A 13,653-nucleotide genomic window follows, 5' to 3' on the forward strand; every position below is an offset into this window, starting at 1 on the left:
GAGTTCATCCTTTTGGGCTTCACCAACATGCAGGGCCTGCAGCACTTTGTCTTCTTCCTGTTGCTCTACTTGACCAGTCTTCTGGCCACCATGGCCTAAGACCAGACATGAGATCTGCCCTGAAAAAAATGCTAGGGAAAAAACTCTTTCCTGGAGGAAAGTGATTAAATCAAGGACAAGGCTCAGAATGTGGTTACTCCGCCTCTCCTATTTCTAAGGAGAGAGCTCAGAAGGACACTATATTGCAAGAGACTTGAAAACTGACTGATTATCTCAGGTAGTTTAACACATTAAGAAGTTAATTGTGTAGATCTAAATGAAACAGGAGATATTCAAGGACCTGGTGCTTCTTCCAACATATTTAGATGCCATATTTATGGTAGCCCATGCAGGCTCTGGCTTCTAACACAGCAGCATGTGTGCCTCTTGCAGGACTTGAGGCAGAGCTGACAGCCCCGTGCAGGTGTCCTGGATGATCTAAGATAAGAAAGTACTTGTCAGCTCTGGTTAGGCAGCTGAATGACCCTCTGATCATTCAGAGCTCCCGTATAGCGGAAGAGAGTTGGCATGTGTTATGTTCTGGGTGGATATAACTTGAGCATGATATTATCAGTCCTCTGGAGGGATCTGGTGAATGATGAAACAATTGATCTGTATTTACATGGACTACTACAGACATGTTAAATGTCCTCGAGTATCCTACCCTGACTTTTTTGTGGATCCAGAACTGAACACATCTGTTGCGGGTCCTTTGTCACACTTCATGCCTGTGAATTAAGGACATTTCTAAGAGCACTAGATATCTACTTATACTTGGGCATCAAATGCCAGCCTTAATGTGGGATGCAGTGGTTTACAAGTGCTTCTTTTTGAGGTGCTGTGGGTCTTTACACAGACGTTCAGCACCTTCAGTATTAGCCTGGACTACAGTTCCATGTCATGGAATCATATCATAGAATCATAGAATTATTTCTGTTCGAAGAGGCCCTCAGGACCATTGAGTCCAGCCATAACCCAACTCTAGCACTAAACCATGTTCCTAAGAACCTCGTCTAAACGCCTTTTAAACCCCTCCAGGGGTGGTGACTCCACCACTGTCCTGGGCAGCCTATTCCAACACCTGACAACCCTTTCCAGGAAAATTTTTTTCCTAATATCCAGTCTAAATCTCCCCTGGTGCAACTTGAGGCCATTTCCTCTTGTCCTATCACTTACTGCTTGGGAGAAGAGATCAACCCCCTCCATTCTCCAACCTCCTTTCTGGTAGTTGTCGGCAGCAATAAGGTCTCTCCTCAGCCTCCTTTTCTTAAGGCTAAACAGACCCAGTTCCCTCAATCGTTCCTCATCGCACTTGTGTGCTTGTCATGCCATTTTGAGGGAGGCAGTATAGGCCAGAACGATGGTATCCATCCAACAATAATATTAATAATCTCTCTTACAAGCCCTGCATAGATTTTGTGCATGGGGCAGGAGCAGGGTGGCTGCTGTGAATCTAGCCCAGTAGAAGGTCCAACAATTGCTATTACTTTTTTTCTTGTATGTAATAAAGGAGATAAGGAGGGGGAACAAAGACAGGAGCAAGCCAGATCCTACAGAAGGAGACTTGGGTGCCTGAATTCACAGCCTGTAGAATCAAGAACTAATATGGTGAAAGTGATTCTGCATGCACTTTAGCTAGCCAAAGCTGCAGGTGTCATTGAGCTGTTGATGCCATCATGACCTAAAGGGTTACACATGGCCTGTGGCTGTGTACAGATTGTGACTCTGCTTGTAGGCTTCCATAATACACAAGGACATGGGGGCTTTATCCTCAAAATTTCTCTGCTTTAGTATAGATTACCACAAACACTACAAAAATCACCACTAGCAAGTATACCCATGATTAATAAAGCAAATACATATACCTCAAGCTAGTACAAATTATTATCAGCAATCAATAGTATAGCAGCAATCAGTAATAATGCAACAATAACAGCAACAATCAATAACAACAAAAATAATAGCAGCAGTAAATGTATAGATAATATCGTATAATAATATATATTATTACAAACTTATTGCTAATGAAGCAAAATTCTCAATAATATAACAGCATAAATGCTTTCAACAGATCACTTATAGGGTACCAAGAGCATTAAACCAACCCCAGAGGAGGGCCAAACTATCCCAGGGGGTAGGACAATACAGTCTTAGAAGGGGAATCAGCCATCTCAGAGGTAGGAGGACAAACCACATTGACCCCAGAATTTAATTGTGCCCAGAGCAGGACCAAATAATGTAACAGAGTCTCACTTCAAATGTGACCCACATCAGGGAGTTTAGAGTGAGCCAGATGTCCCTGGCAAAGGTCCAAAATCTTGTAGAACGTTAATGCAGAGCTCAATCTGTTGGAAAAGTGTATGCAGAGTAGAGGCAGGAGGAAGGGCAGGAGGTCTGAGCAGCAGCGCTGGTGCTGGCAGGGCCAGGCAGCATCAGGCAGGGCTGGGAGGTCCCTGCAGAGCTGCTGGGGAGAGCAGAGTGGCGCAGCGGGACCGTGCTGGGCCCATAACCCAGAGATCGATGAATCGAAACCATCCTCTGCTGCTTGCTTTTGGCTTCGCCTCGCTCCAGCCCCAACAGACACTGCCTCTCCCTTGCAGCCTTCACCAGGTTCTCCCTGCCCTCCTGCCCTCTGGACACCCAGAGCTGCCCAGGGCTGTCCCACACCCTCAGCCCCCTCTCTCTGCCACTCACGCCTTCTCCTTTGCTTTCTCAGCTGGCACCACTCCCAAAGTGCCCCTCAGCAAGGCAGAGGGGGTTGTGGAGCAGCAGGTAGAGCACAGCACAGAGCTCCCCCAGCAGGCAGGGGATGTCCTGGGGACACTGCTGTTTCTCCCTTCCCACCAGGCAGCTCAGTCCCCAGCTACCCAGACACAAGAGGGGACCTTCAGGGCTCTACAGCTGGGGAGGAGGACAAGCCTGCTTTCCCGTAGTCTGGGAAGCACCAATGCAATTGCCTCCAGAACCCGCGGCTTTCTCTGTCCCAGTCTGTTTGCTGCTGTGCCCACCTGTAGGTCCATCCAGGAGCAGGGCTGAGCAGCTCTTCCCAATGGGCACTGTGTTGGTTCTGTGTGGTTGGGGGTTGGTGGTGGAGCGGAGAGGGAGTGCTGCGGGGTGGCCTCTGAAAGAAGACATGAGATGCTGCACATAGCTGGTTCCATTTCCACAGCTAACCTAACAGGACATTGCTGAGCCATCATCAAAGTTTGTGGCCTCTACAAAAACATAATCCAGAAAGGGTAGAAAATGTTACACAGAGAGAGAAGGAACAAAAAAAAAAGTGTCAGAAAGAGCAGAGGGAAAATGCATACCCCCGGTGCCCTTTGGGTGAGTAGAGGAGTCTGGAGTGAAGGAGTGAAGTTGAGCCTGTGTAGAGGGGAGGAAAGGTGCTGGTTGATGTTTGTGTTTTTGTTAATTTCCCCCAAGTCGAGTCTGGTTTTCCCACAGCGGTTTTTGCTGAGCCGTGTCCCCGCGTTTACCATCAGTTGGAAGCTTTCCTGTCCCATATCTGTTACTGGTCTTTCATATGCGTGGCGAGATTCTTCCCCTCTGACCTGGTCGGGATGTTAGGAGCAGGAGGAGGACAGTGGTGAAGTGCAGCAGCAGTAGACACAATTGCAACCAGTTGCGTTGGTGGTATAGTGGTGAGCATAGCTGCCTTCCAAGCAGTTGACCCGGGTTCGATTCCCGGCCAACGCAAGGAGGTTTTTCTTTCGCTGGGATCCAGAGTGCTTGGCAGCTGCTCCTTGTCAAAGCCACAGAGCCTTGCTTCTCCTGCTGCCCACGGCAGCTCTGGCTCCACACCTCCATGTCCCCCAATCCAGGCAGCAATGGGGAAAGGAAAGTCTCAGCCCTGCTGCTGCATCCCAGCAGAACAGCCCCGTGTCCTGGAAGCTCCCCTCTGCAAGCCGGGCAGGGGGTGATCAGAGCAGCACAGAGGCAGGTGCTGTCGTGTCTCTGTAATGCAGGGTCACAGGTAACAGCCTCTACTCTGGTCCTTTGTTCCCTGCCATCACACAGCTGCTTTTCCTGGGAAGACTCTCCCTCCCTGCTGCTCTTCACTTTCTGTCCCAGAGATCCCAGATGAGGGCTAGTGAGAAATGCTGGTCAGCATCAGGGTCCATATGACTTGGACAACACCCACTGAGACCAGTGTATTCTTCCTGCTGAGATGGCTCCAGGCTGGGCTCAGGAGCTAGGAGACGGGGATTTTTGGACTGGACCTGCCGCTGCTGGTTGCACCTGGCAAGAAAAGCACAATGCTATGTCAGAGTAAAGATGAGGATCGGGAATGCCAAGGTGTGGACCAAGGCATACGTTGTATTTCATGAAACCAGGTTTGCAATTTGAGGGCAGAGTGGGAGGATGCCTGTTCTTTACATAATGTCTCAAAGTCACACTGGAGTGAATTTGTCCTCCATCCTTCTTTATCTTTTCAATCTCCCGAGTGCTGTCTGGCCAGGTGTGGGGTTGCATTCCCTTCAGAGGGACTGCTGCTATGTACAAGGCCTGTGTTCAGAGCACAGTGTTATTTCATCTACAGCACATTTTCTGACAAGAGATCCTGGTATGCATGGTAACTTGGTTTGAAATACTCTGTTTAACAATCAAGACTGCATATCTTGGAGACCTTATGTCCCCAGCCCACATGCAGAGCAACTGACCTAGCTTGTCCAGACTCTGCATTGAAGAGACGTTCTGAAGTTTACTAGAATTGGCTGTAACAAGGTTCTTGTTAATTAAAAACTGAGACACCCTCATTTCTCTTGCAACTTATAGCCAAGGAAAACACAAGGAGCCTCTCACAACTAGACTCTTCACCTCAAGGATGTGAAGCTCCTCAAGTCTATGCTTCCAGGGTTGCTCAAAGAAAAAAAAAGTATAGAGGATTTGGCACAGTGTTTGCAGACTCCCACTATGCCATCCCCTCCAACTCAGGACATTCTATAGTTCTGTGATGAGCAGTGCTACAAGAAGAGGCAGTTACAGAGAGCAGGATCATGATGGCCAGCACTTTCCCCCTTTCCAGTCCATACCCATCCCCTGGAGTTTATTCCCACAACACCAATGAGAGAGAGAATCACAATGGCTCTTCTTCATATGAAGTTTGCAAAAAACAGTGGAGAGGACCTGTCACAAGGCTTGTATAGACATTCACATGTGGTCACTTGGAACACTGGTCTTTGAAAACCCTCACAGGAAAACAGAGTTTGTGTGTGTGACATTTCCTTTATTTCCACCTCTGTCCATTGTTTCTTGCCCTCTTACTGCGTATGTTTGATAAGAGCTCATTCTTATTACTCTGCCTCTCCATCCTCTCACCCCAGGTGTTTGGAGAAATACATAAGGTGCCCCCTCAGCCTTCCCTTCCCCAGGCTACCCAGCCCCAGCTTTCCCAGCCTGTCCTTGTATGGCAAATGAGCAGAGTCCTTAATCACCTCAGTGTTCTTGTGGCAGGGCTGATAGATCCTCTAGCTGTGCAGAAATGGGACTCAGACACATGATGACATCTGTGGAGTCCCTGTAAGGGCACCTGGAATGCAGACATCAGGGTCTCCTCCTGCAGAGGAAGGACACCTTGCAGAAAGATTTCCACTTGCTGCTGGGAGCAGGTAGGACCAAAAGAGAGAGCAGAAGCAACTGCATTCAGTCAGGGGAAGACGTGCACCTGCCCCAATACTCATGCACCTGGAGAAGCAATGACTGCTGAGGGGGATTGCTGGAGAAGCACTGAGGAGAGAAATGCATCATCTGGAAGACTAAACAGAGACACTGGATATTCCTTTGTTCTTGGCTACCTGCTTGTGTGTAGGAGGACTGAGGTGCCACTTCCATCCAAAATATCAATGACTAGCAAAGTGCATCAGCAAAAGGAAAGGAGGGATAACCCTGACCACCAAATGCCAGGAGTCGGGCTGAGATTCAGGCTTAGAAAGGCAACTTCTCCCCGCCTGATTCTGAAGATGCCCTCCACAACTCAGCTGAGCACACATGTCCATTTTTTCTTGTCACCTCAGGAAGCGTTGTCATCACAGCCCAGTTCATCAAGGGGCTTTTGTCCTCTGCTAGGAGGTACTCAGGGCGGGCAGTGAGAAGTCACTGCTTCCTGAACACACATGCAAGATGCTCTGGGTACACTGGCAGAAGACATGAGATCAGCTCTTGGATGCTTTCAGTGGCCGGAGTTAAGACTGACCCTGAGAGAGATCACAAGACTCACATTCCATTTCTGCAGTGCTTTTCGATTTTTCTCTTGCCTGCTTGCTTTTTTGAGTGCTCTGGTATCAGTCCAGGTATCTCTTTTCACAACTACTGGTAAAAAAAAGAGAGAAGCCAATGTTCTTCCTTGCAGAGCAGATGGCTACATGAGGGAGGAAGAGAACAAACCACCAGGATTCTCTACGAACGCTGCTCGAAGTCTTTAATGAGAAGGAGCAAAAGCAGTGGCACAGAACAGTGATCAAGAAACACGTCTGCAGGATTCAAGGAGACACAGAGAACAGCCCATTTCCCAAGGACAAGCTCCACACAAAGCGCTTGCCTTTCCCCATTCTGCTCTACCTGCTGGCAATCCCAGCCCAGCAAGAGCAGTCCCTAACTCCAGCACTCTCCCCTCAGTAGCTGGAGGTTCAGCAAAACAGAAGAGAACGAGACCTTTCTCGAGGAGCTCAGAGCAGAGCAGAGCCAGAGGACAAACAGCAAGGCCTGATGTGCAGCCAGGAGCCGTGGGCACAGGACACCCAGCCCATCTGGGTTTTAAAAGTGGGATGAAACAACCGGACTGAGAATGAGAAAGAGAAGTGGGCATCCCTGAGATGTCATTGTACTGACCGCATGAAGAAATTATTCATCTCATCTCCCCAGACCTTACTCGGTAACTGCTAAGCAGTGCTCATGGCCATCTCCTGGTGGCCCACGAGAGGCACAGTGCAGCCCTGGATGTGCTGTCCTAGAGACAGTGACCTTTCCAACGGTGGCAGAGTTCAGAAGTCAACAGGACAAGGCTCAGAGCTTCCTGAGCTAAGTGGGAAGCTTTGTCTGCTCAGAGCAGGAGATCGCCCCAGAGGACCTCCAGCAGTCCCTTCTAACCACCATTATTCGAAAGAGCATGGTGTCTCAAGAGCCCTTGAACAGCAATCGAATGGCAATGCCTTGGAATTTGGCAGCAGCACAAGACTGCATAGAAGCAGCAGTTGATTCAGGAACGATGCTAAAAGGTGTGGAAATGCCTTTGATGAAAGCAGAACTTTTGGAAGAATGAGGCTATGACTCTGGTATCTCTGAGATGCTTGAGGCTGGGGCACTTTGTCCACTGGAGTCCACAGCATGATGACTCACGTTTGCCTGGAGCTCGGGGTTTTTCCCAACTCTTCCACATCATGATGAGTCCCAGGTGCTGTGCGAGTCTGATCCAATGTCCCTTTGTAGTCTGAAATGTATGGAATGGGTCACCCCATGTGTGACCAAGAAAAACGGCCATGAGCTTTTGGCTTCTTGCCCTTCGTCTCTCCTCAAAATCAGGCCATGCAGGCCTCTGGCCTCTGGGATGAAATTACTGAGCAAAACAGGTCAATTTGGGTGTGGGTCTCTTTCAGAGATGGACATGGGCATGTCTTTGGTCATCCTCTTATGTGCTGACTTGCTCGTTTCCCCCAGGTTCTCCACTTCCCAAGCTGAACCCAGACCCCTGGCTGGAAGAAACACGAGGGCCTGGCCAAGTCATCAAGGGACATAGCTATGAAGATCCCATGGAGAGGTTACTTGAAAGAGACCTGCCTGTCCCCTTTGTTCTCTGGGCTCATGGGAAGAAAAAGACTGGCTGTGGCAGAGCCTGATAAGCATATTTGAGGACCTTGTGGTCCTCAGTCCTGGTTGCAAGCAACTTCCCTCCAACCCACAATGATCCTTCTCTGCCACTGAGCTTTGCCACATCTCTGGAGAAGTGGCTTTATGCAGTCTTGAACCTTCCCACTCCCTTGTTTGTGTCTCTGGTGACCCACTGGAGAAAGTACCACACTCACAAAGCCCTGATGCTGATAGAGAACTTCAACCACCCAGACATCTGGTGCCAAAGCAGCACAGCAAACTGCAAGCAGTCCGGGAAACTACTCGGGTCTATTAAGGACAAGTTATTATTACTGGTGATGGAGAGTTCATCCAGAGGAGAGGCACTGCTTGGTCTGTTGTCTACTAATGTGGAAGAACTAATCTAAGGTGTCAAGACTGTGGGTAGGCCTGGCTGCAGCAATCATGGCCTGGAGGGATTCTCAATCTTGAGAGATACAGGACGAGTGAAAAGTAGAGTCAGGACCCTAAACCTCAGGAAGGAAAACTTTCAGTTGTTTGGGGCACTTGTGCATGGGATCTCTTGGGAAACTGCACTCAGAGATACACAAGTGAACAAGAGCTGGGAGATATTGAAAGACCTTTTTCTTAGACTGCTAGAATGCTCAATCTTGGTGTGCAAGAAATCGTACAGGGGAAGCAGGAGGCCAGCTTGCCAAATACCTCTTAGCCAAACTAAGAGGGAAAACTTAAATGCACAGGCAGTGGAGGCAGGGATACACATCCTGGGGGGATTATGGGGAAATAGCCCAGGAGTGCAAGGAGGGGATGAGGAAGACAAGGAGCCGAGCTTGGAGCGTGACGTGAAAAATTACAATGTGGGTTTCTTCAGGTACATAGGACAACAAGTGAAGAAACTCTACTTCCCTGATGAGTGAAGTGGGACACCTGGCTACAACTGACATGGAGATGGTGTAGGCACTCAGCAACTACTTCCCTCCATCTTAACCACATGTGCCTAACCATGATACATAGTTCACAGAATGCAAAGGCATGGGCTGCAGGAATTATGTACCAGTAATAATAAAAATTAAAATTAAAAATTACATACATTAAAAAAACCCAAAACAACAAACCAAAACCAAAGAAACAAACCAAACACATAAAAAGCACCGCACCAAACCCACATTTCAACATCAGTGGATAACAGAAGAGCGTTTAAGGTCGTCCACCTGTCTGGAGCATTTAGTACTGTCCCACACAACATCCTTGATTCCATAACAGAGAAGCATGCATTTGACGGGTGGACCACTCATTGTATAAGGAATTGTCTGGATGGTCACACTCAAAGAGTTGCCATCTTTGTCTTGAAGTCCAAGTGGAGACCCGTGATGAGTCGTGTCTCTCAGGGGTTTGTGTTGGGACCAGTATTGTTCAACGTGTTTGTTGGGGACATGGACAGTGGGATCCACAGTGAGTTTCAGATGACACCAAGCTGAGTGATGTGCTTGGTAAACCAGAGAGAAGGGGTGCGATCCAGAGGGACCTTGACAGAATGGAGAGAAGGGTTGTGCAAATGACAGGAAATTCAGCAAGGCGAAGTGTAAGGTCCTGCAGCTGGGTCAGTGAAATTCCAACCATGGGTACAACTGGGCCATGATGGGATTGAGAGCAGCCCTACGGAGTAGAAAATTTCAGATGAAAGAGGCGAGGGCATAATCACCACAAAGGCTTTGGAAAGCAGTAACTACTGGGTGATTAGATGCTTCATGAATAAGGAATGTTTGTGGCCCCACGGGGCTCTGGGACACAGCATAAAAGCCTGTGCTGCTCCAGGCTCTGCATCCTCCTTTCTTGCCTCCCTTTCCTCGAGGAACCAGGTAAGCCTCTGTGCGCTCCATCTCTCCCTCTGGACTGAACTGCTGTCATGGAGGCTACTCAGGTGAATCTTTGGGCTGCCTCAGCTTGGCCCTGCAATAGAACTCTTCAAGGGCTGTCACCTCTTTCCCTTTTGATGGGGTTGGCTGGGGAGAGCTGGGAAGAGAGAGGTATTTTGAAGTACAAGAGGATGAATGGCACTCAGCTGCAGGGAGGTCTGCTCAGCAGAATTTCTGCTTTAGACAGATGGTCTCTAACCAAACAAACAAGTGCACCCAGTGACTCCTTCAGTGCAGCACTGGTTGTTCCGGAGATGGGGTTTGATTAGGCTCTCCACAGGGGCTTTAAATCCACTGAGCTGGGTCCTGCCCAAAAGCAGTTCATCCCTTCTGGACCATGCAACTCAGAGAGCACGGTGAGGGCCATGGCAGCTCTATGCACATTGTGTGTTTTCAAGAGCTGATTTCTGAGACACTTGTTCCATGCAGCCTATTTGTGCTGGAATACTTGCACCAACCTTCATCTGTGCTTTTGCAGTGCGTAATGCATGAGGAGGTCCTTGTGGAATCAGCAAGCAGTTAGGCACTCCTTTGGTCCTAGGCATTCAAATCTAGCCCTAAGCGGAGATGTCACGCCTGTAGTACATATCAGCAAGATCAATTTCTAGACATGGACCTCCAAATGGAGACGGAGGGCAGTAAAGTGTATCTGCAGAGAGAACTGAGGACAAGAATGACAGGCTGAAGTTGGGGTTTCGTGTTCCCTCTCTGCTTTGTGTTTCAGCTTTGCCTCCCTCACCGAGAGATGTCTTGCTTCAGACCCTGTATCCCACCACCTTGTGGTTCCTGTGGCCCAACCCCACTTGCAAGCAGCTGCAGTGAGCCCTGTGTCGCCCGCTGTGGTGACTCAACTGTGGCCATCGAGGCCTCCCCGGTGGTGGTGACCCTGCCGGGCCCCATCCTCACCTCTTTCCCTCAGAACACAGTCGTGGGATCCTCTCTGTCAGCTGCTGTTGGGAGCACCCTCAGCACCGGGGGGGTTCCCATCTCTTCTGGGGGCTCCCTTGGTCTGGGGGGGTCAGGGCTGTGCCTGCCTCCCCCTCGCTGCCGTCTGAACTGCTGAACCTGGTGCATCATCCCTTCTGGAGCAGGAAGACTGACGGGGACTGCACAGCAGGAGTGTGACCAAGGCTTGCAGATGGGCTGGGTGTCCTCATGCTGCCTGGCAGGAGGGACCTGTGCCCACGGCTCCTGGCTGCACATCAGGCCTCGCCGTGCCTCCTCTGGCTCTGCTCTGCTCTGAGCTCCTGGAGAAAGGGCTCGTTCTCTTCTGTTTTGCTGAACCTGCTGCTACTGGGGGGAGGGTGCTGGAGTTAGGGACTGCTCTTGCTGGGCTGGTATTGCCAGCAGGTAGAGCAGAATGGGGAAAGGCAAGCGCTTTGTGTGGAGCTTGTCCTTGGGAAATGGGCTGTTCTCTGTGTCCCCTCATACCCTGCAGACGTGTTTCTTGATCTCTCTTCTGTGCCACTGCATTTGCTCCTTCTCATTAAAGACCTTGTGCAGCATAGCTGGAGGCTCATGGTGGCTTGTTCTCCTCCTCTGCCAGTTGTTCAGCAACCCTGCAAGAAAGAGGGATTACCTGCTCTTTCCTATGACAATGACTGTGTCCTCATGCTGGAACAGCGCCAGGGTGGCTGGAATTCTCTGACGTGACACCCAAACACCAAAAATAAGCAAGCAGGAAAGAGAAAGGCAGGAAAGCCTCAGAGAAATTGATTTCACAAGAAGCAATGGACAGGAGTGGAAATAAACTTAATGCCAGCAACAGTGGTGGTCAAGATGGGGAAAAGGTTCCCGGCAAGGTTGTAGATTCTCCATCTTAGAAGATGTGCAACATCCAAACAGATAAGGCCCTCAACAGCCTCCACTCCTTGACCCTGCTTTGAGCCAGGCTTGGCCTGCATGATCTGCACCTCAGCTCTTGTGTGATTTGCTGAGCCGCTGCTGGATCTCCTCATCCAGAAGCAGCCATCAGGAAGAGGGCAGCGGAGAGGGGGCAGGGCCAGACCTTGGGAAAGCTGCCAAGGTTTGTTGGGCACAGGGCAGGAGAAGGGGCACTGATGTCAGTCCCAGGGCTGGGAGTACAGGAGAGGAGGGATGATGGGAATGCATGAAAGAAGTGAGCCAACAGCAAGGCTGTTCAGGTGTGTGCATGCTGAGGAAAGCTCTGAGAGAGCTAAAACTTGAGGTCCCACTGAGATTTGAACTCAGATCGCTGGATTCAGAGTCCAGAGTGCTCACCATTACACCATGGGACCTGCTGAACACCTGTTGTCTTTCTCCTGTGGCCACTCTGGTGCAGCCATATTATTCTGGGTGAGCCTGGCACTCTCTCCAGCTCCCTGACCATCACCAAGTACAAGCTCCCTTCCTCCAGGGCCACCAGGCACCCGCTACTCACAGGGCTTTGCAAGGGAATGCCAGAGCTCTTTGCACAAGCCTGGCATGCCCTCTGTTATAAGACCCAGCCTGCTAAGCCCTGAGAATCTCGCTTTCTCCTCATAAGACCTGGGGTTTTTGCCAATTAAAACGGATTCACATCATGAAAAACAAAAAATTAAGCATAAAACACCACGTTCCCTTTGCGCTGTCTGAGGGCCAGCTAGACTCCTTCACATCAGGCTCCTTTACCTGTGCAAGCTGGATGCATCTTCCCTTGCTCTTTCCCACACTTTTTGTTCCTTCCTCCTCTCTCAGCCCGGCTTTTTCTGCCCTTTCTGGAATATGTTTTCACAGAGGGGCCACACACATTGCTGATGGCTCAGCTGTATCATGCAGCAGGTGCACTGCAGAGCTGGAACTGGCAGCATCCAACACAGGCCTTCCCCTCACCACTTGTCGTAGAGGTGTTTCCCACACTACCAGGCTTGTCCTCCTCCCCAGCTGCAGAGCCCTGGAGGTCCCCTCTTGTGTCTGGGAAGCTGGGGATTGAGCTGCCTGGTGGGAAGGGAGAAACAGCAGTGTCCCCAGGACATCCCCTGCCTGCTGGGGGAGCTCTGTGCTGTGCTCTGCCTGCTGCTCCACAACCCCCTCTGCCTTGCTGAGGGGCACTTTGGGAGTGGTGTCAGCTGAGAAAGCAAAGGAGAAGGTGTGAGTGGCAGAGAGAGGGGGCTGAGGGTGTGGGACAGCCCTGGGTGTCCAGAGGGCAGGAGGGCAGCAGTGCAGGGAGCACCTGGTGAAGGCTGCAAGGGAGAGGCAGTGTCTGTTGGGGCTGGGGTGAGGCCAAAAGCAAGTAGCAGAGGATGGTTTCGATCCATCGACCTCTGGGTTATGGGCCCAGCACGCTCCCGCTGCGCCACTCTGCTCCCCCCAGCACCTCTGCAGGGACCTCCCAGCCCTGCCTGACGCTGCCTGGCCCTGCCAGCACCAGCGCTGCTGCTCAGGCCTCCTGCCCTCCTCTTCCCTGCACCCATCACCAGGCAGGAACAAGCTCTCCCTGGAAACCTCAATGCCCCCGCACCCGGGCTGACAAGTGCAAGGGCCTGGCTTTGCCTTTCTCCCCACATCTCCTGCCTATAACCCCTCTCGAGGAGTTGCTTTTTGACCACCCGGCCTGGCTCTGCAGGCGCTGTGTGGGATGTTCTCACCCAGTGAGAGCAGTTTGCGTTTGGCTTTTCAGATCACATTGACCCTGAGGTCAAAGCTCTTACTCCTGGGCACTGTTGGTTCCTGGAAGCAAGTTGTATAGCAGCTGGGGCCATGTTCTTCACACTGGCTGGCAGGGCCTTGCCCAGCCCATGCTGTGCTGCACTCCCCCACAGCTCCCACCTTGTCCTTCCTTCTGACGCAGCCCTGCCCTTGCTGCTCCCTGACAGCCAAGGGCTGCCCCTGCCACCGTGCAGGGTGCCAGCGAGTCAGAGGAACCTTTCTTCTCCACGCCTTCAGCTTGTCC

The 13,653-nt window shown here is 50.7% G+C and overlaps 3 non-coding genes across 3 annotated transcripts; 1 reads left to right on the top strand and 2 right to left on the bottom strand.

Moving 5' to 3' along the window:
- The first annotated feature begins 3,666 nt into the window (after positions 1 to 3,666).
- Positions 3,667 to 3,738, top strand: TRNAG-UCC (transfer RNA glycine (anticodon UCC)). The gene has a single exon. It is a non-coding gene; the product is annotated as a tRNA-Gly (tRNA).
- An 8,209-nt stretch (positions 3,739 to 11,947) lies between these two features.
- On the bottom strand, positions 11,948 to 12,019 carry TRNAQ-CUG (transfer RNA glutamine (anticodon CUG)). Its single transcript has one exon. It is a non-coding gene; the product is annotated as a tRNA-Gln (tRNA).
- A 975-nt stretch (positions 12,020 to 12,994) lies between these two features.
- TRNAM-CAU (transfer RNA methionine (anticodon CAU)) lies at positions 12,995 to 13,066 on the bottom strand. Its single transcript has one exon. It is a non-coding gene; the product is annotated as a tRNA-Met (tRNA).
- Positions 13,067 to 13,653: the final 587 nt, after the last annotated feature.

Source organism: Caloenas nicobarica, chromosome 10 (assembly GCF_036013445.1).
Source record: "Caloenas nicobarica isolate bCalNic1 chromosome 10, bCalNic1.hap1, whole genome shotgun sequence".
NCBI lineage: Eukaryota > Metazoa > Chordata > Aves > Columbiformes > Columbidae > Caloenas > Caloenas nicobarica.